General features: G+C 36.3%; 1 protein-coding gene and 1 pseudogene across 1 annotated transcript in view; one reads left to right on the forward strand and one right to left on the reverse strand.

Annotated features, from left to right (window-relative positions):
- EYS (eyes shut homolog) overlaps positions 1-26,431 on the forward strand; it is a 1,264,258-nt gene that overhangs the window by 568,125 nt on the left and 669,702 nt on the right.
- Positions 18,595-19,092, reverse strand: LOC118660642 (annotated as a pseudogene).

Below are 26,431 nucleotides of genomic sequence, written 5' to 3' on the forward strand. Positions count from 1 at the left end.
CACTACCCACTTCTGCATTATAATGAAAGGCAGGGAGAGTGTATAAACAACAAATAGTTAAAACTAGCTCACATTATCTCCCATATGGCCAATGATGCTTGTCAGTCCCAGGTGATGTATAGATGCCATAGGTAGGGCAGTATGGATTTACAGCCACTTAATCTATTGCCTTTGGTTGTTACAAAATCAACAGCAGAAATAGATGTCCTCCCAGTTTCCTACTCCCTCGTGGAAGGGCTCTTTAACCCTTTGAGATGTAATCAAATCATTTCCCTATGTTCTTATCTTGGTCCAGAACATTATTTTTATTCTAAAACCTACCTTGGCATTTCTCTGGGGTGAATAAACTACATGTTTTATTTTGATTTTTACCCAACCTTACTTATAGTTTATATTATTCGTTTTGGCATGGTTCTTAGATCCTCTTGTTATGGTGTTATCATGAGGTGAAGCCCTGATTTCAGGGCCACATGGGTTAGTGCCTGAGTGATTCAGCTTCACGGCAAAGTTAAGGTCAGTTAGTTTGGCCTCAAACAAGTTTCGCCCTTGCAAGTTGTGATGGTGATTCTGCCTTTTTGCCTGTCCTTCCATAGAATGTTTTGAGCTGTATCTTTTTTAACTTACCCAAATGGACTAACTCAGTACATTATCATTTGTCACTAAGGGTGATTATCTTTTACTGTTGATGCAACAGAGCTTCTCTCTATCAAAGCATTGATTTGGCATTTAAAATGATTTTTTATATACCATTTTATAGAACTTACTAGTCTAATCTATTAGGCATTTCTTTGTGACACCTTCTTGCTTTTTATACTTAAAAGTTATTGCATACTAGTAGCCTGGTGCACGAAATCCGTGAACATTAAAAGTTAATTAATTGCCCCAACCGGTTTGGCTCAGTGGATAGAGCATCGGCCTGCAGACTCAAGGGCTCCAGGTTCGATTCTGGTCAAGGGCATGTACCTTGGTTGCAGGCACATCCCCAGTGGAGAGTGTGCAGAAGGCAGCTGATCGATGTTTCTCTCTCATCGATGTTTCTAACTCTCTATCCCTCTCCCTTCCTCTCTGTGAAAAATCAATGAAATATATTTTTTAAAAAAGGGAATTAATTAGCAGAGATATTTTAATATTGCTATTTGCCCTTTCTCTATAATAGAAGTGTGAGAGATGAAAGGAAATTAGTAAAATGTATATAAAAATAATATATAAATTTATTAATAAATAAACAGTAACAAAAGGATATAACAACAGAGGCATGATATAAAAATGACAAAAACATGATATAAAAACAAAACTGATGCAAACAATGACTGACAAAGTGATTAAACTTATTCTAATATCTCCCTGTACACCACATTAAGAGAGAAAACACTTTCAGAGTGCTTGACTAATTTCCCTTGTGATGAAGTATTTAGAACTTTAACTGTAACATCACATGCTCTTCAAACTCGAGAGAAAGCAACTTATAACTGACCATGTGCAAAAACTGGTACAGGTAGGAACATGCTTACTCTGTCTAGAGTTTGTCCTTGTGATTTATTAATAGTCATCACAAATGCTGGCATCACGGGAAACCGTAGTCAAATCAATTTAAATGGGAGGCCAGTGTCAGATGAGGACAAATTAATTATTGGAATCAGAACAGCCTCTCCCTCTGCAGATCCTGTTAATAATTCAGCTTTGATAATGTTAGGTCATACTCTTTTGATAATAAATCTGGTACCATTACAAAGACCCCATTTACTATTGAGATTTCTCAATAACATGATGATTGCATCCACTTTCAATTTTAATTTATGACACGGCATTCCCGAAGGAGTAATACTATTCAGAAATTCGGTGGGGAAATTTTCCTTTGTTTCTTTGTTATGGGGTGGGGCCACAACATTAGTAACAAAGAAACAGAATTAAAACTTTATTGTGGGGAGCCACTGCAGTGTTTTGGACAGGTTCAAGCCTTGGACTGATGAGAGGGCACAGTCCTCTCATTGCCACGTGCAAGTCCCAGCTTGAAGGGCTGGGCCCTCCCAGCACAATTATAGCCAACAGCAGTAGTTGTAAGCTTGAACCTATGGTCCGAACATCTGGCCCCACGTGCCTGAGTGATGTGGGCTTGATAGAGTTCAGGTGCATGTAGTTGAGTAGGATTGAAACCCAGGAGAATGTTTGTAAACATCTTGGTCATGCCCTTACTTTGCCTCGTGGCATCTGCTATAAACTAAAGGCATGGCTGTGGGCATGGTTGCTGTCTCTCAGAGAAGCAGTGTCCCACAGAGACCCGGCTTTCATTCTCTTGTCTGTCTTTTCTAAGCCTTTCAGCCGCCCCACTCAAGTTCACCCCATGCTGGTATGGCACACTTTAGAAAGATCTGCCTCCATGCTCCCAGGGCGGGTTCCTGCCTCAAACTCCGCCCTTATAGGAAACAGCTCCAGGAAACAGCTTTTTTTTGGGGGGGGGGAAGGGGGGTGCAGCCGTTGCCAAGACAACCCCTGCTGTAGGACTGACTTCCTTCCTTCGGTCGCAGCTGTTCCTCTGCATGTGATGAACACCACCCATGGTTTTTATGGAAGTAGAAGATTATAAAAGCAGGAACCTGTCTCCAGGTCTATTCTATTCTATTTTGTCCCTTTTGGTTTACACTGGCTTTCAATTTTAGATTTAACTTTAGTGTGTGATACAATTTAAGACTCTAATATAACCTTTATAAAGAATATGTGAAAAACATTGTTGAGTAACAATTTTTCCACTGTTTTATGACATGTTTTTACACATATTGTTAGGAAGTACAGACATTGAACCCCATTTCTGACCTCCTTCCTTCCATATTTTTTCTTTTCAATTTTTTCCTTCCTTTTCTACAAATTTTCCTTGCTATGCTTACCATTCCACTTTCTTATTTTGATATTCTAATACAGTAAGTGCTTTTTAGTTTGTTTTGTTCTTAATATGAATCTCATTGCACTAGAATGAGTCTAGAGTTTAAATTCAAGAGTTTAGAAAATTTAGTATTTGCAGTTATCATTTCCACATCCTTCATCATCCACTCAAAACTTTACACAATGTTAAACTACCTAATAACCTACCAGTGAATTTTTTTTTTTTATCATCTCCAAGGCCATATGAACTGGTTTCTGGATATCATGATTTCTTTTTTCTTGGCTTTCTTCCATTAGCAGCCATAAAAATTGTTTCTGGGGATTGGTTTCTTTTTAAATACTTGACATGTAAGTACATCCTTACCATCAACCCTGATTGAGTACTCCAGTTTGGGAAATATTTCCCTCCTAATAGTAATGGAAGTGCTATATTGCTAAGTTAAATGTTACTATTTGTTCAATCATTTAACACATTTGTAACTTTCTAAATGTATTTAGGATTTTCTCCTATACACAGATATTGGAAGTTTTATAATGGCATATTTTAGTGTAGTTTTTTTTTTACTTTATTGTACTTGTCTATAAGAAAGTCAAAAGAGGTTAAATATTTGAAAATATCTGAAAATTTTTAGTACACAGGAGAAATATAAATTAATAAAATTTGTCTTAAGGAAAAAAATAATTTGAATGAAATATCAAAATGAAGGACAATAAAACAGTTTAAAGCATTATATCCAAAACAATAAAACAGTTTAAAGCATTATATCCAAAAAGCATAAGTCAGTTGAATTTCACATGAGTGATTTCAAGCGTAGGAGCAACCACATCCCATACATATAACTTGATTTAGACCATATGAAATATAGAAGTATCCTAGTTTATATTCTGAAGCTATCTACTTTGGAAACCAAACTATGAATAGGACAAAAGCAAAAGCAATTATAGCTGTAAAATTTTAAATAATCAAATTCAATTGCACATTAAAAAATGAATCATGATGAATAAAATTAATTCAAAGATAGAATGATGGTTTAATATTTTTAATGCAGCAATTGGACTCTGTTTAAATAATGCTAAATCAAGTCCATGACACTGACACTTATGTTAATAAATATTTATTCAATATTTAATACATATGTGTCAGGCACTGTTCTAAGTGTTTTATATATAGACTCATTTAATTCTAAATCATGAGATAGAAACTACCATTATCAAATTTTACAAATGAGTAATCACAATGACAAGAATCCACAGTAAAAAATCATTTGGAAATGCTAATGAGGAATGCAAAGATGCTATTTCAGCCTAATAAAGTAACTCTATGTTAAAACAAATATGTGAAGTTTAACAATGAAATACTAAAAAATTCAATTTCAGTCATGAAATATATACATTAATATTACTGATAAATAATAGGAGTCTATAATTGTTATACAATGTAACACAAATACAAGATATACATTAAAAGGTATAATTATTGCCCTAACCAGTTTTGCTCAGTGGATAGAGTGTCAGCCTCAGTGGATAGAAGGGTCCCAGGTTCGATTCCGGTCAAGGGCATGTACCTTGGTTGCGGGCACATCCCCAGTAGAGTGTGTGCAGGAGGCAGCTGATCAATATTTCTCTCTCATTGATGTTTCTAACTCTCTATCCTTCTCCCTTCCTCTCTGTAAAAAAAAAAAAATACATTTAAAAAAATAAAAATCATTCTCCCCTTTAAAAAAATAAAATAAAAGGTATAATTATTAAAAGTTTAGAAGTGATACTTTTCTCTATAAAAATGTGTTACTGTTTTTTCAGAAAATATGTTTTCCTGCCCGGCCAGCAGTGGCCGGCCTATGAACCACTCATGGTTCATTACAGGTCAGGGCGTATACCCAGGTTGCAGGCCTCAGCGGGGTTGTGTAGGAGGCAGCAGATCAATGATTCTCTATCTCTGTTTCCCTCTCCTTCCTCTATTAAATCAATAAAAATATATTTTAAAAAATAAAGAAAATGTGTTTTCCTGGTAAATATCACTTATTGTAATTAGCATCTAATTTAACTTCCATCCAAGTCCAACCAGTAATTTGTCCTGTCTCTGTTTTTTTCTAATTGAATTTATTAGTTTATTACATATTTTTGTGGGCCCTGCCCTGGTCATTATGAGTAACAACACACATATATTTTAAAATGTGACTCTTGCAAACCCTTCTATTCATTAATGGCTATGTTCATTTTTAATGTTTATTTAGTCTTCTACAGAATGTCCTTTTTAAAATTCTTGCCTTGTATCCATTATTTAACTTGATTTTGCTTAAAGTTATTACTATTTTATTATATGAATACTAGAGGCCCAGTGCACGAAATTCGTGCACAGGTAGGGTCCCTAGGCCTGGCTGGCAATCAGGGACGATCTGTGGGGTGACCGGCGAGGCAATTGGGGCCCCATTCACACCTGCCTTGGCCTGGCACCACCCACTCACCTGCTCTACCATCCGGCTGCTTTCTCACTCTCGTTGGGACCCATCGGGGCTGGCAGCGCCTCCACTGCCAGCTCTGCATTGCTGATGCCTGCCATGTTCTGTGCTGCCCCCTGGTGGTCAGTGCACATCTAACTCCCAATCGGTCGAACTCCCGCCCATGGGGACAATTTGCATATTAGCCTTTTATTATATAAGATATACCTGATTATAAAGTTAACAACATCCTATAAGTTTGCATATGTACTATCCCCATTTTAATTGTATTCTAAAGGTTACTTAAATTTCCATTTTGATCCACTGATTAGTTACAAATGTATTTTTAATTGAAATTAGTTGTTGGCTTTAAAATTTACTTTTTCAACATCATTGCAATAATTATCAGAGAATGTCACCTGTGCAATTTGCTACTTATCTATCTTTAGTTTAATGTATTATATTTGCTCTCATCTTTAATACCCACAGGTCACAAGAGAAAGTATTAAAACTCCATTTTAGATTAAAGTTAAGTGCATTGCCCATAATTATCCCGTTAAGGATTTTTCAAACTCAGCACTATTGATATTTTGAGCCAGATAGTTCTTTGTTGTGAGGGATGTCCTATGCATTACAGAATTTTTAGCAGGATCCCTGGTCTATTTCCCCAGTTGTAATAACCAAAAAGGATTCCAGATATTGCCAATGTTCCCTGAGGGGTACATAATCACTTCCACTTTAGTATTATTTATCTAGTTAGTGCCTTTGTCCAACAAATGCTTTTTTTCTTATATTGTGCTTCTTAATTATTTCAAATATTTCCTCCTGCCTTAATATTATTAGCTATGCTTCTCAACTTATGGAAGAAAAAAATTATTCATATACTCACAACTATATCATCTACCAAAACTTTTGGTAGTATCAATAAATGTAGATATAATTAGATCTGGAAGAAAAATAAGAAACCATTAGATCTGGAAGAAAAATAAGAAACCATTATATCTAGGGTTTTCTGTTCACAATATAATAAACTAAGTAGCCTTTCAATACTCTTGAATCATTTCCGGCCTTCATGCTAAACTATGTCTCCATTATTTTCATATTCTACTTCAATTTGTTCTATAGCTTCCTCCTGTCTTACCTCTTGTCTTGGTACTAAATTTGGACTCTGGTTCAAGCTGCAAAATAGTATCTAGTAGTGTTTTCCTGATTGGTACATTTTTATTATTTCTTAGCTAAGATTTATTTTTGTCTTTCTAGGCGTTATCTTCTCTAATAAATATCTCACAAGTTGCATTTTAGCTACTAGTGTCCACTTTATCTATGCCCCATCTCTTGGGATCTTGTCAGGAGCAAGGAATACTTTGCTATTTGTATAGAACACTATTGTGAAGTAAGCAGTACAGGAATAGGATTAAGTGGCCAGGATCTGGGTCTTCCTCTTTCCAGATTGAAGTATAAATGCTGTACACATTCACCCAATGAAATCCCTGTGTAGAAAAGATAAGAGGATGGGAGGAATCTGGGAAAAAATAAGTATGTGTAAGAATAAGGTAATGCTGGCTCTTAATGGTAACTAATACATGATAAATTTAGCTTAAATATATACATTTCTTTTACAAAGTGAATTAGAAGTCAAGGGATCTATGTTCTAGCCTTGGTCCTTCTATTGATTGTAAGTCATTTAATCTAGTATATGGAATTTACAGTTTGGGGTACTGGTAGAAATATAATGCTAATTTCTCATAAAAAGGGAGACACCAGAAATCTATTTTTTTAAGGGAGTGACATAATACCATCTAGAACTTAGAAAGATAAAATGTTGATGATGACAATTGGAATGGAGGAACTGAAAACTGGGAAAAATATTAAAAGTTTGATGTGTTCTAGGAAAGAGGATAGTAGTAGTAGTAAGTACAGGAGGGTAAGAAATAGGTTTGAGAAATATTTCAGATACTCTGAAAGAATTTGACTGATTAGGATGAAATAAAAATATTTATATATCCTATTGAATAAATGAAATTAGGTTGGAAAATATATATGATAGTTTGTGTTACATAAGTTCATATAGACCTGTGGTCGGCAAACTGCGGCTTGCGAGCCACATGCGGCTCTTTGGCCCTTTTAGTGTGGCTCTTCCTAAGCCTTAGGAGTAACCTAATTAAGTTAATAACAGTGTACCTACCTACATAGTTTAAGTTTAAAAAATTTGGCTCCCAAAAGAAATTTCAGTCTTTGTACTGTTGATATTTGGCTCTGTTGACTAATGAGTTTGCCGACCACTGGATACCAGCCGTGGGCAAACTACGGCCCGCGGGCCGGATCCGGCCCGTTTGAAATGAATAAAACTAAAAAAAAAAAAAAAAAAGACCGTACCCTTTTATGTAATGATGTTTACTTTGAATTTATATTAGTTCACACAAACACTCCATCCATGCTTTTGTTCCGGCCCTCCGGTCCAATTTAAGAACCCATTGTGGCCCTCGAGTCAAAAAGTTTGCCCACCCCTGGTAGACCATCCTTATATAGGTAACTAAATGACAACTGAACATATAGGTTTAATTTAATGAGAGCAATATGGATTGGAAACACTAGTTTGAAATAACTGTCATGTTGTTATAAATGACATTTATTTGGAGGCAATGCCATTTAGTAAGAGATTGTATAAAAGTAAAAAGAAGAAAACAGATCTTAGAGCCTAGTCAGCGGTTCTCAACCTGTGGGTCACGAACAATGAAATTATATCCTGCATATCAGATACTTACATTACAATTCATAACAGTAGCAAAATTACAGTTATGAAGTAGCAACGAAAATAATTTTATGGTTGGGGGTCACCACAACATGAGGAACTGTATTAAAGGGTCGCGGCATTAGGAAGGTTGAGAACCACTGGAACAGCATTTAACACATTAGGTACCGCATAGAAATCCCTAAGACATATGCCAGGGACCGCACGTTTTTGGGCAAACTGCACGTTATTTAAATCACCATAACTACAGATCATAATGCACTTTAGGTGTTGTTTTTCAATAATTATAACATTTTTATTTACAAAAACAATTAAACAATTAAAGTTCTTAGTACTGTTTTAACGTATGGTACTGCGTAAAACATTTTCCTCTATGAAGAGGGACCAAACAAAATTTACATAAGTGTCTAGATTCGCTCCTTTTTCCATGGGCGGCACAAACTCTGCAGGCTCTCGTAGGAAATATTTTCTTTCCACCCGCTGGAATACACGTAGGTTCATGCTGCTTCATATCACCTGACAACCTTTTGGGTGGATCTTTACGAGGTGCTCTCCTTGCACCCCCAGGGGAAGGGCTGGACAGATTTGTCTCTGGTTCCGGAGAGCCTTCATTATTGTCATCCCTTATCCAGTCTCTCGCCACCAATAGCAGAAACTGTTTATACTTCATTTTTGCTTGTGGATTGAGGACGTTGTACACTCTAAATGAATTGGCAGTGAGAGTACCCTGTCCTTTCATTATCCGAGGCTTGAACCTGGCCAAAACACTGTAACTGCACCCCACAGTGGACAAGACAGTGTGTTGACATCTAAGGTCTATAACAGATGGTGCGTGAAACACAAGAAAACTCCTGAGTGGAACGCAATGTGTTAAGAAGTAGGTCATTAAACTTGAAACAGTGAGAGAAAAGAACACATAGTAAAATATTGGAATGGAATGTCATTCATGGAAGCTAGCAGAGCATTGAACTTCAAGGAAAGATTGTTCTATTGTATCAAATCTAAAAATTAAGTCATAATTTAGAGGAGAATCTTGACTTTTGTAATTATTATATTTGCTTATTTTATTAGAGCAATTTAACTGAACTGCAGGTAAAGGTTGTCATAGATTGAGAAGTAAATGGAAAATTAAAAAATGAAAGCAACAAGTACACATTAATGCTAAAGAGAAGCAGCATGTAGGGTAATGAGTAGGGGAATCAGGGCATTTTCTTTAGAAGGGAAAGACTTATATACATGAGACATTAGTGAATATGGGAAGATCAGTGGCCTAACTTTAGAAAACAGTTATAGCATCGTCTCCCGTGAGCCACAGGGACTAAGATCGGGATGGGCAAAAAGAAAAGGTCTATTGGAGTAAAAAAGGTTGATAATGATTGTTCAAATGAAAGTATGAAGATATTGGGTATATTTCTCCTGTCAGGAAATAAATGATTTCCAAATTTATTTAAATTTTATACACAATTAATTACCAGTCATTAAGACATCTATATATATATATAAAAAAGCCTAAGTGACCATCCAACCATTCGACCGTCCGACTGCAGATTATGGTGCGCAATGACCACCAGGGGGCAGATGCTCTGACTGGTAACTATGACACACACGGACCACCAGAGGGCATACACTCAATGTAGGAGCTGCTGAGCTGCGGTGAGTTGGCAGCTGTGGTTCTCAGGTGATGCACCGGGAATCAGAGAAAAGGGAGCCTGATTCTGGGGTGCATCACCTGAAGACTGCCCTCTCACAATCCAGGACCCCTTAGGGGATGTCAGAGAGCTGTTTTTGGCCTGATTCCCACAGGCCAGGCCAAGGGACCCCCCTGGTGCATGAATCCGTGCACCTGGCCTCTAGTTTAAATATAATATGAATGTGCTTTTAGAATAATAATAATTTTGAAACATCCAAAAGCTAAGAAGAAGAATATTGATAGTGACTGGGGTTATTTCTTTGAGTCTAAATTTTATATAAATTCTGGAACATAAAATGTAGTCTGAAGGGGAAAAAAAAATTCTTCTTTGAGCTAAGTAAATCTAAATTTGATTTAGACTATAATAGCTTGAAATCCAATTTTGAATAAATCCCTTACTCAAGGCACTTACTATAATTTAATTATGTTTTGCTTTTACCATCTCTGCCTTAATCTTTAATTTTTTCTCGTTATTATTCCTTAACCAATAAAAGCCCATTTTACTATTTTATTTAAAGCATACTTATGAATTTCTAATTAATTATATGAAAACCTCAAGTGCAGTACTTTAGAAATGCCAGGAAATTATTAAAATGGACAAAGTTCTAGAAAAAAAATATATATATAGTATAATTTATGAAAACTTTATCTTCACATTATATTATTATAGATGTAGCATGTTTAACACTCTCGGCTCTGTATATATACAAAGGCAAAAATTTTTATGTGTATTTTTTTCAGACTCAAGGAGAAATAGACCTAGAAATAGATATAGATTGTAAAAATAAATATGATATATATTCACCTCCTTAGTTCTTTTTGTCAAATATTCCAGTTTTTCTCTTTTTCAGGCACATGGTATGATTGTACTTCTGTTTGTGTAAATCGGCATTAATATTTTTGTCTAATGAATTGGGCTGCAAATGATATGTGTCCCCTTGGGGGGAAATACTAAATACTATTGTAAAACTTTGCAGAGCTCACATTTTTTCCTGTTGTAGTTGTTCTTGATGCTCCAGCCTGGGTCCAGAGTGAGGACAACGATTGAGTACAACTCTGGGGGATGCTCTATCCACTGAGCCAAACCAGTTAGGGCTGGGGGACTTTTAATGGATGCCTCTCATAAGAAAGAAATAAGCCTTTTTTGAATCTAAGCCTCCTGAAATTTGGAGATTATTTGTTCAAACAGCAAAATTTAACCTACCATGACCAATTCACTTATCGTCCCTTTGAAAACTTATTAATTGGCCAATTAATGGTGTTGACAAATGAAGTAATATCCAGTTAATGACTTCCTCATTTAGGCCTTTGTGTGATTTTATGGGAATGAAAACTAAGAAGTTCTCCTTATTAATAATAGTATATTTCGCCAGAATAGAGGGGGTTTTTTGTTTTACACACACACACACACACACACACACACACACACACACACACATATATATGTGTGTGTGTGTGTGTGTGTGTATATATATGTAATTACTACTAAATGTAATCTAATTTTGAATTTTAACAAGATACAACTTTATTAACTTTAGGAAGCCTAATTATGTTATTTATTTGGAAAAGCATTAGTTTTTAATTCTCTAATTGACTCTTATTAAAATTTAAATCTGTCTCCCTGTCCTGAGTAAAGAGGTATTTTTCTTGCCTGGATGTACACAGTTGTCTGGTAGCGGTTTGTTTAAACAGGAGAAATCTCTGCTCCTATCAGAAAATGTCTAGAGCAGTTTCTCTCAAAACATGAAGGGAGTATAGAGTTCTTAATATGCACCACAGACTAATTAAATTCTATTTCTCAAAGTATAGATAGGATTCTAATGCAAAATAAATGAACAAGTGTAAAGTATTTTATTGAGCTCATTCATTAATTAGAAAAACTGGAAAATGTTGGGACTAGTTCATAGACCATTTGAACGTGATGTATTTATAGGCAGCTTAATAACTGCATTTAAAGATAACATTGCCAGATTAGGTACAAATCTGGTCACTTTCCTACAAAAATATAAATTATAAGTCTTAAAATTATTTGCTTCCACGGAACAAAAATTATTTGTATCTCTACTGTTTTAGAAATCTACCTCCCAACTAAGTCTGTAATTTTTAATTATTAGTCTTGACTGATGCAAATAATTTTAGCTCACTCTCTGGTGCTGTCGGTGACCCACTCTTACATTGCAGCGATCTTACCATTCAGCTTTCCATGGTCATCTTTAGCTGCTTATGTCTGTATGTATGAGCTAGAGGGCTTTTAATACTTACTGTCCATTAGGCAGATTAGAAATTCGGAGGAATTACACTCTTTGCCTCCTCAGTATCTCCCCAATCCAAGATGCAGCCCATAAAAACTGATGGGAGTTGGGTGTCAGTACCTTAATTTCTTTATCCCATCATGTCACATAATTCTGAAGTATGTTTTTCATGGTTGACCAGAGTTTGACTTAAGAATGCAAACTTTATTTCCTCCAAACAACTTACTCATCTTTAGGAGTTCTCTACATCTCCCCCAAAATTACTTCCACTGACACTCTTTGCTCAGGATCTATTTTGGAAGATCCCAACTGAGGCACTCCAAGGCTGGAAAGATTTTCAGAATTTAGCATATCTTTCATGAAGCAGCCAAACCTATAGGGGTAGTTGACTAAATCCCATGGTGACTCCGAATTAAACCTGTTTTTCCAGAATAACTGTCTCTCTACTGATTCTCAAAAAAAAAAAAAAGCTATAGGGAGGCCTTTCTCCCCACTAACCACCCAACAAACGAGGTCTTATCTCTCATTAGATACCTTTGTAGAACATGGTAGCAGTTATTTTTTGTGTCTGATTATTTTCTCTCCTCATTTGACTGCAATTTCTATAAGTATTGTGTTTGTTTTGCTCATCATTGTATGGAACCTAATACAGTGTCTCATATGTAATAGATAATAGATAAATATTACTTGAATATTATTTAGTAAATAAAGGAGCAGAAATAGGACCAAACATAAAAGTGGTGGTTTCAATTTGTCAAGGAGATGAAGAAAAGCATAGGCAACTTCTTATCAAATGCATTTCCTAACAAAATAAAAATAAAATACTGTTAATTTATACAGTTGTGTCAACATTCATAGAATAGTTAAACAATGTTTGTGCCTAATTTTACCTTTCATCATCTACTTTTATTTCCATATATATATTTACTATACTAATTATGAGTGACTTTATCATATATGTATATATATGTCAACTGACAGAGACTTATAAAAAGCCAGTTAATTTTTTTTTTTTTTTTTTTTTTTTTAAGCTTTAGCTGTAAAAAACAGAACAGCTATTTACAGGGTACTGTGAAATGATAAATTTTTATTTCTAGATGTCTAGCACCTCTGTGAAAGGATGTCTTCTTGATTTCAATTGCATCATCCAGATGTTTTCAGAGTATCTAGTCCCTAATTATTTCTCTTTGTTACATGATTTAATTTTATGTAGAGACTGTAGTTATTTGTGGATTGCCTACCTTACTTGAAGTAAAATGAATTACACAAGAAGCAAAGGAGTTTATATCTCAATGTATCTATGTTCTGATCATTTGGAACTAAAGGGGTAAGGTTATTATTTCTAATAATTGATCATTTATAGCTTGTTTTCCTATGTGAATAGTAAAATTATGAAATATGTGAGGTATATGCATTGTCTCACAAGTTACATAGTCTCATTTATTAGCCCACATTATGTTTGATAGAATTTTATCTATGAAGATTTTCTTTATTGACTAGAGGCCCGGTGCACAAATTTGTGAGCGGGGGGCGGGGGTGTCCCTCACCTGGCCTGCTCCCTCTCTCAGTCCGGGACCCCTTGGGGGATGTAGCAGTGCACCAAGTGGCAGGCGGCCAGGGAGGAGCCCAAGCCGGGGCGGGGCGGGGCGCCATGCCGCTGGCACTCATCCCGGCTTGCTACGCCTGCCACTGCTGCTTAACAGAGCTGCTGTGAAGTCAGGAGAGGCTCCTGCCACCGCAGCTGCCCTCATCAGCCGTGAGCCCGGCTTCTGGCTGAGTGGCGCTTCCCCTATGGGAGCACACTGACCACCAGGGGGAATTTCCTGCATTGAGCATCTGCCCCCTGGTAGTCAGTGCGCATCATAGCGACTGGTCATTCTGGTCATTCCAGTCATTCAGCATAAACCCTGCTTAGGCTTTTATAGATAGATAGATAGATAGATAGATAGATAGATAGATAGATAGATAGATAGATAGATAGATAGATATAGATAGATATAGATATGTTAGTTTAGCATTTTTTCTGATTTTTACTATTTTAAAGAACCATATATTTATATTGCCTTCATAACATACTCACAATGAAAAGCTAAAATGATAGATCTTAATAAAATTGAAATTCACAATATCATGTACTAGATATTTTAAATAAAATATTATTAGTAAATTTAGATATTTTGGGGCACCACAGATTAATGCCCTTGTGATATTTTTTATAGTGAGCAGAAAAAGATTCAAATGTATACTTTTAAATGCCAGAGTAAAATCAATTTTAAAAAATACCAGAGTAAAATCAATTATCTATTTTAATGTGTTTGAGTAGGCTCATTTCTCATAGGTATTAATGTAACAGAACGGCAGTTGGTGAAAAAAAAAATTCCTGCAGTTTTAAAGTTGCTTGAATTTTATAGCTGCCCTTGCTCACATTTTTTTTTTTTTTGAGGGGGCGGGGGTGGGGAATGGAAGAAAAGGCTGCAGGTCAGCATTGATTAAATGAATGATAAGGTCTTTGATGGATTGATTTTTTTTCACATTTTTAATTTAGAAAGTAAAAGTTTCTATCCCACTTAAGCTGAAATTATGGCTGACATATTAGAGGTCTGATTCCAGTGCAAGTTAAAGAGAATAAAGTTGCTGCTCAAATGTCAAGACTTCTTGTGGTCCAAGATGATTAAAACTAAACTGTTTGCTATATGAATCCCAAGGTGCAGCTATATCTCAGCTTTGGTGACATTTAGCCAGTGACTTTTCATAGCTGGTTAATAATGTATAGCTGTCCCTATATAAATTTGCAGTGACAGAAGTAGCCATTTGGAGTGGAGCAGTTAATGAGATTTATTCTTGACAGAAAATGCAGATTTGAAAAGTATTTCTAAAAAATAAAGATTAATGTCAAAAGAAGCCATGCATTTAACAGACAAAAGCATCACAACCATTCTTTGGGTGTTTTAACCAAGATCACAGAACTATGTGCCGTGATACATGTTCTATTTTTAATCAACATTCTATACAGCCCAACCCCCAGCCTTCTCTGCAGCTATTTTCCACTTAGCCTGCATAAATCACAAGGCTTCATCTTACAAACCATGTCCTTGGGGGAATTTTCTAACCTTTGACTTGGCTGGTTCCACATAACTCATGTAAGTTTTCCATCAGAGGACTACTCATATATTTTTATAATCACTTGTCTGGTGCTTGTCTTTTTCGCTAGATTCCACTAGCATGATCTGTAGCAAATTTTTTGCTTTCACTGAATCCTCAAGTGATTACTGAATCATTGAATCATCATTAGCAGTTAGGAATATTCTTTGCAAAAGTGAGTTATCATTAGTTTTTAGACAATGAAGTTTTATAAGAAACTTTCAGTTTATATTTTGACTATTCAATATTAATCTCCCATTAATTATTTTCTCCACTAGAAACAGAATAGTGCTGTATTTAGTCATGTCTGTATCTAATATTATAAAAACCTGATATAGAAATAATGCATAAACTATGAAATGTCACAAGGTAGATGTGAGGAGAGGAGACTAAGTACACAAAAGGAATATAAGAAAGGAAATGAGTTTACAAGTTAGTTATTCATTTTTATTGAACAGCTATAGAATAGAAATAACTAAATTTTTGGTGATTTGAAATCATTAATTTTTATAATTACTGAATTTATGTAGCCATGACAGTAATAGAATTTTTTTTTTTTAACTTCAATAATTGAATGCAAACAGGATAAAACAAAAGGCTGGAGTCTACAAAATTTTCATGTTAATAGGTCAAATGTGATCTAATACTAACAATTTAATTTGGAGGACCCTCCTATATAAATTCCTGATAGTCATTGCAATTTTGTCCCAATTTCATCAACATGAGCATTTAGGATGAGTATTGGCTTCTGGCTGCCATAACTAATTATTACATACTGGGCGACTTAACAGAAATTTATTGTCTCACACTTTTGGAGGCTAGAGGTCCAAAGTAAGGTCTTGGCAGATTTGGTTCCTGCTGAGACTGTGAGGGGAAGTTCTATACCTCTCCATAACTTTTGGTAGCTTCAGACATTTCTTGACTTGTAGATGCTGATGTCCCTGTGTCTCCACATGATCTTTTCTCTGTGCATGTCTGTCTCTGAATCCATACTTTCCCTTTTTATCAGGCCACCAGTCATATTGGATTAGGGGCCCTAATGACCTCATCTTAACTTTAATATATCTGCCAAACACCTATTTTTAACTAGAGGCCTGGTGCACAGATTTGTGCACCAGTGGGGTCCCTCAGCCTGGCCTGTGCCCTCTTGCAATCCCTCGGGGGATGTTGGAGAGTCGGTTTCACCCTGATCCCTGCAGGCCAGGCCGAGGGACCCCACCAGTGCATTAATCCATGCACTGGGCCTCTAGTGTGCATGTAAGATCTTGGGTTAATCTCTTCCTACCTTCCCCCCTTCCCCCTTCCCTCTGAGATTCATCAGTCTGTTCCATGTTTCCATGCCTGTGCTTTCTGCTCCTCATTGAGCATCTGCCCCTTGACAGTTGAACAGTCAGCTGGCCGGCTGGTGTTCAGTGTGCCCCCTGTCATTCAGGCTTTTATGTACATAGATAAGTTTATATTCTGAGGTACTAGGGGTTAAGTCTTCACATATCCCCTTTGAAGGGCACAATTTAACCCAAAGCAATGTACAATATAGGATGGGGCAAAAATAGGTTTACAATTGTGAGTACTCAAGACATAGTTTAGTCTTGTATTATTATTTATTAACTAGAGGCCCAGTGCACGAATTTCGTGCACTTGAGGGGAGGGGACGGTCCCTCAGACCAGATTAGGAAAGGGTGCAGGCCAGGCCAAGGGACCCCACTGGTGCATGATTGGGGCTGGTGAGGGACCGTGGGAGGGATCCAGGGCATGTCTGGCTTATCTTCTCAGTCCTGATTGGCCAGACCCCAGCAGCAAGCTAAACTACTGGTCGGAGCGTCTGGCCCCTGGTGGTCAGTGCATGTCACGGTGAATGGTTGAGCGGCCTTAGCATATCATTAGCATATTATGCTTTGATTGTTTGAATAGCCGGCTGGAAGACCAGACACTTAGCATATTAGGCTTTTAGTATATAGGACTAGAGGCCCGGTGCACAGATTCATGCATTGGTGGGGTATGTGGCCTGTGGGGATTGACCCACTATGGGAGCACACTGACCACCAGGGGACAGCTCCTGTGTTGAGCTTCTGCCCCCTGGTGGTCAGTGCACATCATAGCGACTGGCTGACTGGTCATTCTGGTGGTCCCGCTGTTCAGTCACTGGGCTTTGATATATATAGATTATTGTATTATTTTCTATACAAACAACTATAAACCTATTTTGTCCCACTCTGTATAAAAATACATAAATATATGTAAAAATACACAGAGAGAATTTCATGCACACCTCTGACATAGACTGTATATAGGTTTTGCAGACATGAGTTACTGTATACTGTATCATATTTTGTTTACCTGGTCTTTATTGTTAGTCACCGAGGTGGTTTCCAGTTACTTGCTATCAAAAATAATACCAGGACTATAGTTATATCTGGGCCTTGGAGTCCTCTTTCAAGTTCACTAGTTGTTAGAAGAATTCATTTCCTTGTGAATGTAAGTCCCATTTTCCTGCCAGCCTTAGCTCCTAGATGCCACCCTTAGGTTCTTGTCCTGTGGTGTCTCCATTTTGCCACTCAGTGTGAGCATCTCATCCTCTCCTTTGACTAGCCATGGAAAACGCTTTGCTTTTAAAAGTGCCCCCTGGATTGGGTTAGGCTCACTCCAGACAATCTGCCTGCTGCCATATAACTTAACATGATCACAGAGCAGTAGTTCATCCTGGTCATAGGTTTCACCCACACCCAAGGAGAGGAGATTATACATGATTGTGGGTCATCTGCCTACTAGAAATATTATCATTAGTTCATCTTTGACATTTTGATAACTTTCTTAGAATAAATTCCTGACAGGAAAGTTGCTAACTCAGAATAAATGCAAATGTATGTATGTTTTTTAAACATACTGCTAAAGTCTAATTTTCACCCCTACCAGTACTCTTGGAATAGCTGTATATCAGTGCATCCCATGTAGCAGAAATGTCTCAACATGCAAAACAAAACACATATACACGCACACACACACACCACAAACATACACACACAAAATTATAAATTTCTTTATAAGTTTAAATGTTTTATATCAAAAGCATTCTTAGACTTCTTAATTCTCTCTATGTCTGAAAACAAGTGTCTTTTCATCATTTTTAAGACACAATATAACATCATCAAAATCTTTTTGAATATTTTTAATAAATTTTAACTTTCAAAAATATACCCATACTCATGGCACTTTGTAATCAGCAAATCATCCTTTTTTTTTCCTACTATTTGTGTTTGTTTGTTTGTTTGGTTGGTTTATTTTTTTTTAATCAAAACTTTATTCCAAGGATTCTCACAAAACATTACAAATGACAGCATTAAAAAAATTTTTAAAAATGCACACCACGCTTACGTCTCAAACAAATTTTCTGTACATACTCCTGTCAAAGGAATTTATTTCCTGTACATCTTGAAAACTGGTCTTCTATTTCCTTTCATTTGACCTAGATCAGCTCCGAGACCTAGAGAAGGATCGAGACAGCTTATCATTTCTCTCCCGAGATAGTGATCTCTCTCTCCTCCTATCTCTGGAAAGGGACCTGGGCAGGCTACGGGAGAAGCTTCTCCGTCTTGGAGATCTGCGGCGAGGTGGAGGACTCCTTCACCGATAATCATCTCGAGGGCGACGAACCCCCCAACAGGGAGGCTGGCCTCGATTTCGACTTCTCCTTTCACCATTGGACAGTTCCACTCTTACTCGGCAGCCACACCGGGTTCTCCCGGCTAGCTCTCAGACAGCATCAGCTGCATCTCGATCATCTTCAAACTCCACGATAGCAAAGCCGGGAGGGTTTCTAGCCACCCACACACTCCTGAGTGGCCCGTAATAGCCAAAAGTCCGTTCCAACTCAGTCCTGTCACCGTTGTTCCCAAGATTTCCCACGTAAACCTTACAATCCAGTGGACAGGAATCACGATGCATTTCGAGGTCCGGAGTGAGAAACGCGGCGGCTGAAGTCCACACCCTCCGCCCGGCTCCCCGGCGTCCACGAAATGACGTTTTTTTTTCCTACTATTTTTATCCCCAAAATATTCTCACCATCTAGGACAATTTTTCAATATTACTATTTCAATTATTTTAACTATAGCACTCAGATAATATATTTTTGTGTTGGTTAAAGAATAACAAGAAGTTTCTTCTAGGATTTAAACACATGGAGAGAGGAATTTAACTTCATCTCAGAGATAGAAATTATTTATTCATCTAAACATTGTGCCTTTTTCAGTTTATATAAATAACTATAATCATAACAATAATAAAATGAGAACACTAAAAAAAATTACGGGCATTTAAAAAGTATCCTAAGTCTTATAAATTCTAACAAGTTTAGTTTTACAATTTTTTTGTTATTACATTTACAATTTAAATTAATCCTCAAAATAGAATTATGTTAGTACTAATAGAATCCTGAAATTTTAAATGACAAACTCTTCAATTGTGAAACTTATGTCAGTTATCAAGGTCGCCTGGCTGGTAATTACCAGAGAGCTTACTCATCTCTGTGTATCATCATCTCATGCCAAGAATTCCAAAGCTTTCGTTCTTAATACTGCATACCCTCAGCCTCACACACTGCTCCTTTTTGTTTCTGTTACATTGATAAATGTTCTTCTGTAGAGCTCCCATGGAGTCAGTTTCAGATCCATGGTTACATATAGGACTGACATTCCCAGAAAGAATCCAATATTATAATTTGTATCAAGTAGTTCTATTTTGAGTTGTTTAAATACGTCATTGAAATTTTAAATGTTTTATTTGTTTATTCAAACATATTACTGTTCTGGTGTCTGGTTTTTGATGTTTCACTGCTTATATAATGATGTGTTCCGCTGTTCAAATCTCTTCATCATTCAGCCTGGGCTTTAACTCTGAGATAGACTTAAAACTTTCTATTAGATGGGCAGCAAAGAGGAATGGTAAATAGTATTTGTTCCCTGAAGAAATTCAGCTATCTCATAAAGGCTTCGTTGATGCAAAATAATAATGGTCTGATGAATAGAGTTCTAAATGATTATTTCTAGTTATTTGCTCACTAAATGTGATTAGGGATTTAAAAAAGAAAAGAAAAAAAAAAGCTTTACATGGCAAGAATTACCAATAATGGATTTGGCATGCTGATGCTGCATTCTCCAGGCTCATAGAGAGATTTCTCCCATCTTATAAATATGCATTCTTTTGATTCAGAGCTACTTAGCACCTGTAAAAGACTGTCTTAAGATTAAGAATATGATATGAGCTATAATTAGCAATTGCAAGGAAGGAGATCTCAGAACACCATATTAACCACATTGAAATATATATTTAGATCAATTGTGGTAGGCTAAAATCAGGAATCGGTTTGCAAATTATATTATTTCCATAAATACATAATTTTCCTGCTCATCATGTTTTTATAATGACATAACATTCTAACACTTGTTTGGATATTAATATATTTGAAATAGTCAATGATAAGTGTACATGTTGAGGCTATATTAGCTTTGTAATAATTCCAATGAATAAACTGTGTCTTCAGAAAGTATGCATCCCTAAAAGGTGTTTTGACTCCTATAACTAAACCACCTCAATTAAAAGCATACCTAGAATTGTTATAACTCATAAAACTGTGAAGTTCATTTTGAAGCTCATTTCAGGCATAGCTGGATCCAGGGATAACTCGGTTCAGAAATTATTTCTCTACCTTTTGACTCTAATCCCTGTATATGTTGGCTTTATTCAAAGTTTCTGAGTTTTGGTCCTATAGCCATTTATCTAAGATAAGACACTAAATGTGTGTGGTGATTACAAAGAACAGGAGGAAAAATTCAAATGCTATTTTTTGTTGTGTCTTCATGAAACATAATAGCACCAAGTTTTTCTAAGCTTTGCATGAATTTAAATCTTTAGTGTAGTGGCTTTCCATATAATGCCTGTTCACCAAAACCATGAAGAGGCTTTTTTATTTATGGCATGTTCATTTCATATCATAAACTTGGCTTCCACCTTCAAGATTTATATAGTAAAATATAAGAAAAGTATTTGTGTAGTGCTAATAATGAAACATAATTTTTAAAAGCCCCAATATTTACCAAGAAAGGGAATTATGTTTACATACTAGAGGCCTGGTGCATGAAATTCATGCACTCAGGTGGGGGATCCCTCAGCCCGGCTTGCACCCTCTCTCAGTCCGGGAGCCCTCAGGGGATGTCCTACTGCTGGCTTAGGCCCACTCCCCGGAGACAGGGGAAGCTCCCTTCATTAACTTCTGGCTGAGTGGCACTCCCCTTGTGGGAGTGCACTGATCACCAGGGGGCAGCTCCTTCATTGAGCATCTGCCCCCTGGTGGTCAGTGAGTGTCAGCGCAACCGGTCATTCTGCCGTTTGGTCAATTTGTATATTAATTAGTCTTTTATTATATAGGATAATATTAGTGCTTGAAAATGGAAACCTCTGTGAATGTTCTGAAAATGCTTTTGGTTACTTTGTAAGACCTGCCTTAAAGTTTGTTGAGATGTTTTAATGTCCTGCTTTATTTTAAAACTCATGTCTTTGCTTTGCTTTCCTGTGTCTATATTCCTACTACTTGTCTTCTGGTTGTTATCCAATAGACTTCTTTTGGTTTACAGATAAGAGGGTGTGTTTTAAATTGTGTCTCCCAAAAATTCATATGTTAAAGTTCTAACCCTCAGAAGATGACTATATTTGCAAATAGGGAGTTTAAAGAATTACTTAAGGCAAAATGAGGTCAAAAGTGGGACCTAATTCAATGACTGATGTGTATATATGAGTACATAAGCAGAGGAAAGATCATATAAAGACAAGCAGAAGAAGGCAGACTTCTACAAGCCAATGAGGGAAGCCCTCAGAAGAAACCAACCCTGCAGACACCTTGATACAGGTCATGTGGCTTCCAGAATTGTGAGAAAGCAAATTTCTGTTTTTTTAAGCCACCCAGTTTATGTAATTCTGTTATGTCAATCCTAGCAAACTAATGTAGAGAAAAAGGAAGTAAACGAGAAAAAATTCCTGAGGCAACAAGTCACTATGAAAAACATAAAGTCATTAAGGGCAAAATTAGTGGATTGAATATGTTGGTAATAAGGTGACATTAAAGTGACATTTATTTTGTTGTTGTTGCTAGGAACACCCTGCATCATATTCTTCACACCCTTACAAGTTCCTGAGGAAAAGATATATTTGGGAAAAGCTGCTTGAAAATGAGCACACTTCGTTCTTTCAACGCTATGGCTTCAACTCTCCCAATACAGAATATTTGATGAGACATGGTGTCAGGGAGGCTATAGCTCAAAGTGAAGACAGTCTGAAAAGTATACATACTGAATGGCTAGGAATCTCCCAAAATATGAAAGAAATGTGAATATTAAAAATTTGAAAAATATTAAAAATGGTGAAGGTTTGCCTGAGCCCTAACAGGAACTTTTATTGTTGAGGTAGAATAACCAGCTGCATGACATTTAACAGATCTTAGTATAATTAAGAGAGTATTCATATATTGATTTTAATAAGCATTGAATTTGCTCACTTATATATTTAATTATAAACGGTTCACATTCTATTGCACATATAATAGAGAATCTAGTTATAGATTCTTTAGGGAAGCAACATATAGAGCTATCTATAACATTTCAAAAGGAAGCAAAGTTGATTAAAACGTATTCTCGCATGGATATGCACATTAAAGTTTGAAAAGCACACAGGTCATGTTCTGACCATAGTGTACCTATATAAGAAATCAAAAGTGAAAATCTTTTATAACATAGTTATTTCACAGATATGAGTTTCAAAGAGTTCATAACATATTTCTCACTATCCATACTATTTTGGACAAATGTAACTTTACTATGTAAATCAGTTTCTATAATTGGAGCTTCAGTTTGTTTTCCTCCACTCAGTTTTCTAATGACAAAATTGCAAATTAGAAAGAATGATCCTCAGGAAATGTACAGTTTAGTAAATAGGTAGAGATCAAAATAGTTAATCAGCATTTTAATAAGCCCAGTCAAAGTCATAGGTGTTCTCAAGAGAATTAAATGATCTGAATATAAATAATCCCAAAGACATTTCTTCAAGTTCAGCTTATACAGTGATTTATTAATTATGAGCTGATTTAGACTGATGAGTGGCCAGTTTGTGTGTGTGTTTGTGTGTGTGTGTGTTTCACTTCTATTATCTCATAGAGAATTTTAGAAGTCATATATGTTTTATGTTGGAGAATTCCCCACCATGTTGACTATATTAATAAAATCATTACTTACAATTAAAAATAATTTTTGAAATTTTTGATTCAGTGTTGAACTAGAATATACATTCAAACTTTACCTTAAAATTAAACTCCAGAATGAGCAGAAATAGCAGTTATCTAAAAAGTATACTTTGTACATTCCCATGTCTCTTCTATGCCCTGTGGCAAATGGGAAAAAGGGAATGCTTTGATTCATACTTTCCATTTTAATATAGTCAGATATCTAAAAAGGAACTAGATAAGTAAAATAAATTTCAAAATACATGCTATATTGTTAATTAAGTATCAGAGAGCTTTTTTCTCCTTAAGTGTTTTTACTTAGGGCCAATTTTCCAAATCATGCAGCTACAGGATTTTTTTATAAGAAATAAAAAAATTTACTTTTAATATTAATCCCATCTCAAACATATCATCTTATGTACTGTCTACTTATTGAAGAATCTAGAATCTGTCCCTTGACAGCTGGCAAAAAAAAAAAGGCAGTATAAATACAGAGAAAATCAACTCAATAATTAAATTTAAAATCTTGGCAAAAATGCAGGATCTTACAAAATTGACAGAAAGTCTCTTGGAAAATTGCATCAATTGTACACCATGCTGATAGAGATTGGACAGAGTTACAGTGGTTAAAACTAAGGAAGAGAAAAACAATCAGCATGAATACATTAGAGGCCAAGATAATAATGTATAAAAGTTTTAGAGAGACATTTTGGAAATCTGAAGTAAGCTTAAATAATTTCGTTAAATTATCATTAGTCAAAGGAGAAGTAAAGATAAGATAATGTAGTTGGAAACATGTTAAAACCCATAATTTTAAATTGATTTTGTGAAACTTTAGGTGAACTTTGGAAATATATTTGTGTTAATGTTTTTAAAACTTAAAAACCAATCCTTTTCACCATTTAATATAAAATTCTGCTTGTCTTTTTAAGTTATTTTTTATGTATTTTAGAACCCTATAAAAGACTCCAGTATTACTCGGATAATTGATATTTACTCACAAGAAAAAGAAAGTTTGAAACTTTTCTCTGTGAAAGGAATCTTAATATTTCTGGCAACATATCTATATATGTCCACATACATAGAAAAATGTCCAAGAAAGAATAAAATATTTATTAAATATAATATTGGAAGGAGAGTAGGAGTGAAACCTGGTTATGGAAGAAACCAATTTTTTTTTCTTTTTTAAATTTAAATTCTTTATTGTTGAAAGTATTACATATGTCTCCTTTTGCCCCCATTGACCTTTCCCCGCCCATTCCTGCCCTCAAGCACATGCCCTCACCTCCCTACTGTCTGTGTCCATTGGTTATGCTTATATATATGCATACAAGTCCTTTGGTTGATCTCTTACCCCACCCCCCTTCTCACCCTCCCCTGCCTTCCCTCTGAAGTTTGATGGTCTGTTCGATGCTTCTCTGTCTCTGTATCTATTTTTGTTAATCAGTTTATGTTGTTCATTATATTCCACAAGTGAGTGAGATCATGAAGATATTTATATTTCTCCTACTGGCTTATTTCACTTAGCATAATGCTCTCCAGGTCCATCCATGCTGTTGTAAATGGTAAGAGTTCTTTCTTTTTAATAGCAGCACTAGAGGCTCGCTGCATGACATTTGTGGGGTCTCTCAGCCTGGCCTTCACCCTCTCACAGTCCGGGAGACCCTTGGGGGATATCCAACTGCCAGCTTAGGCCCTCTCTCCGGACATACCCCAAGGGGTCCTTAGCACTGCTTCAGAGGCGGGAGAGGCCCCCGCCACCACCACTGCACTCGCCAGCCATGAGCCCGGCTTCTTGCTGAGCAGCACTTCCCCTGTGGGAGTGCACTGACCACCAGGGGGCAGCTCCTGCATTGAGCATCTGCCCCTGGTGGTCAGTGCGCGTCATAGTGACCAATCGTTCTGCCATTCAGTCAATTTGCATATTAGCCTTTTATTTTATAGGACAGTATTCCATTGTGTAGATGTACCACTGTTTTTTAATCCACTAATGGGCACTTAGGCTGTTTCCAAATCTTAGCTATTGTAAATTGTGCTGCTATGAACATAAGGGTGCATATATTCTTTCTGATTGGTGTTTCTGTTTTCTTGGGATATATTCCTAGAAGTGGGATTGCTGGGTCAAATGGAAGTTCCATTTTTAATTTTTTGAGGAAACTCTATACTGTTCTCCACAGTGGCTGCAACAGTCTGCATTCCCACCAGCAGTGCAAGAGGGTTCCCTTTTCTCAGCATCCTCTCCAGCACTTGTCATTTGTTGATTTGTTGATGATAGCTATTCTGACAGGTGTGAGATGGTGCCTCATTGTCATTTTGATTTGCATTCTCTCTTTTTTTTTTTTAATATATTTTATTGATTTTTTTTTTTTTTAACAGAGAGGAAGGGAGGGGGATAGAGAGCTAGAAACATCGATGAGAGAGAAACATCAATCAGCTGCCTCCTGCACACTCCCCACTGGGGATGTGCCCGCAACCAAGGTATATGCCCTTGACTGGAATCAAACCTGGGACCCTTGAGTCCGCAGGCCGACGCTCTATCCACTGAGCCAAACCGGCTAGGGCTAGAAAGTGTGCTTTATAAGGAATGGGTTAAGAAATTTTGGAAGTTTCCAGTAAAATTGGAAGTTTTTGTGAGAAAAATGAAATGCATTTTGAAGTACTTAAAAGATGGATTAAAATGCACAAGGATTTTTGCAGTTAATAGAATGTTATCCAATGGTGGAAAATATTAGAAAGGGTATTTAATATCACTATAATCCCACTATGGCAAAATACAGGACACTTTTGCAAGTTTGAAAAATAAGCATGGTCCCTGGCTGCTTTTCTCAATGGTTAGAGCATCGGCCTTCTCACTGGAGGGTCTCAGGTTTGATTACCAGTTAAGAGCACAAAAAACAAAACAAAACAAAACAAAAAACACAAACAATAGTTCAACCTCATTTACGTAAATAGAGCTGTTGAAAGAGCCAAATGAGTTGGTTTATGAAGTCATGTATGTGTTAACATGGAAGTATCCTG

The sequence above is a fragment of the Myotis myotis genome, unplaced genomic scaffold (genome assembly GCF_014108235.1).
Source record: "Myotis myotis isolate mMyoMyo1 unplaced genomic scaffold, mMyoMyo1.p scaffold_m19_p_7, whole genome shotgun sequence".
In the NCBI taxonomy this organism is placed as follows: domain Eukaryota; kingdom Metazoa; phylum Chordata; class Mammalia; order Chiroptera; family Vespertilionidae; genus Myotis; species Myotis myotis.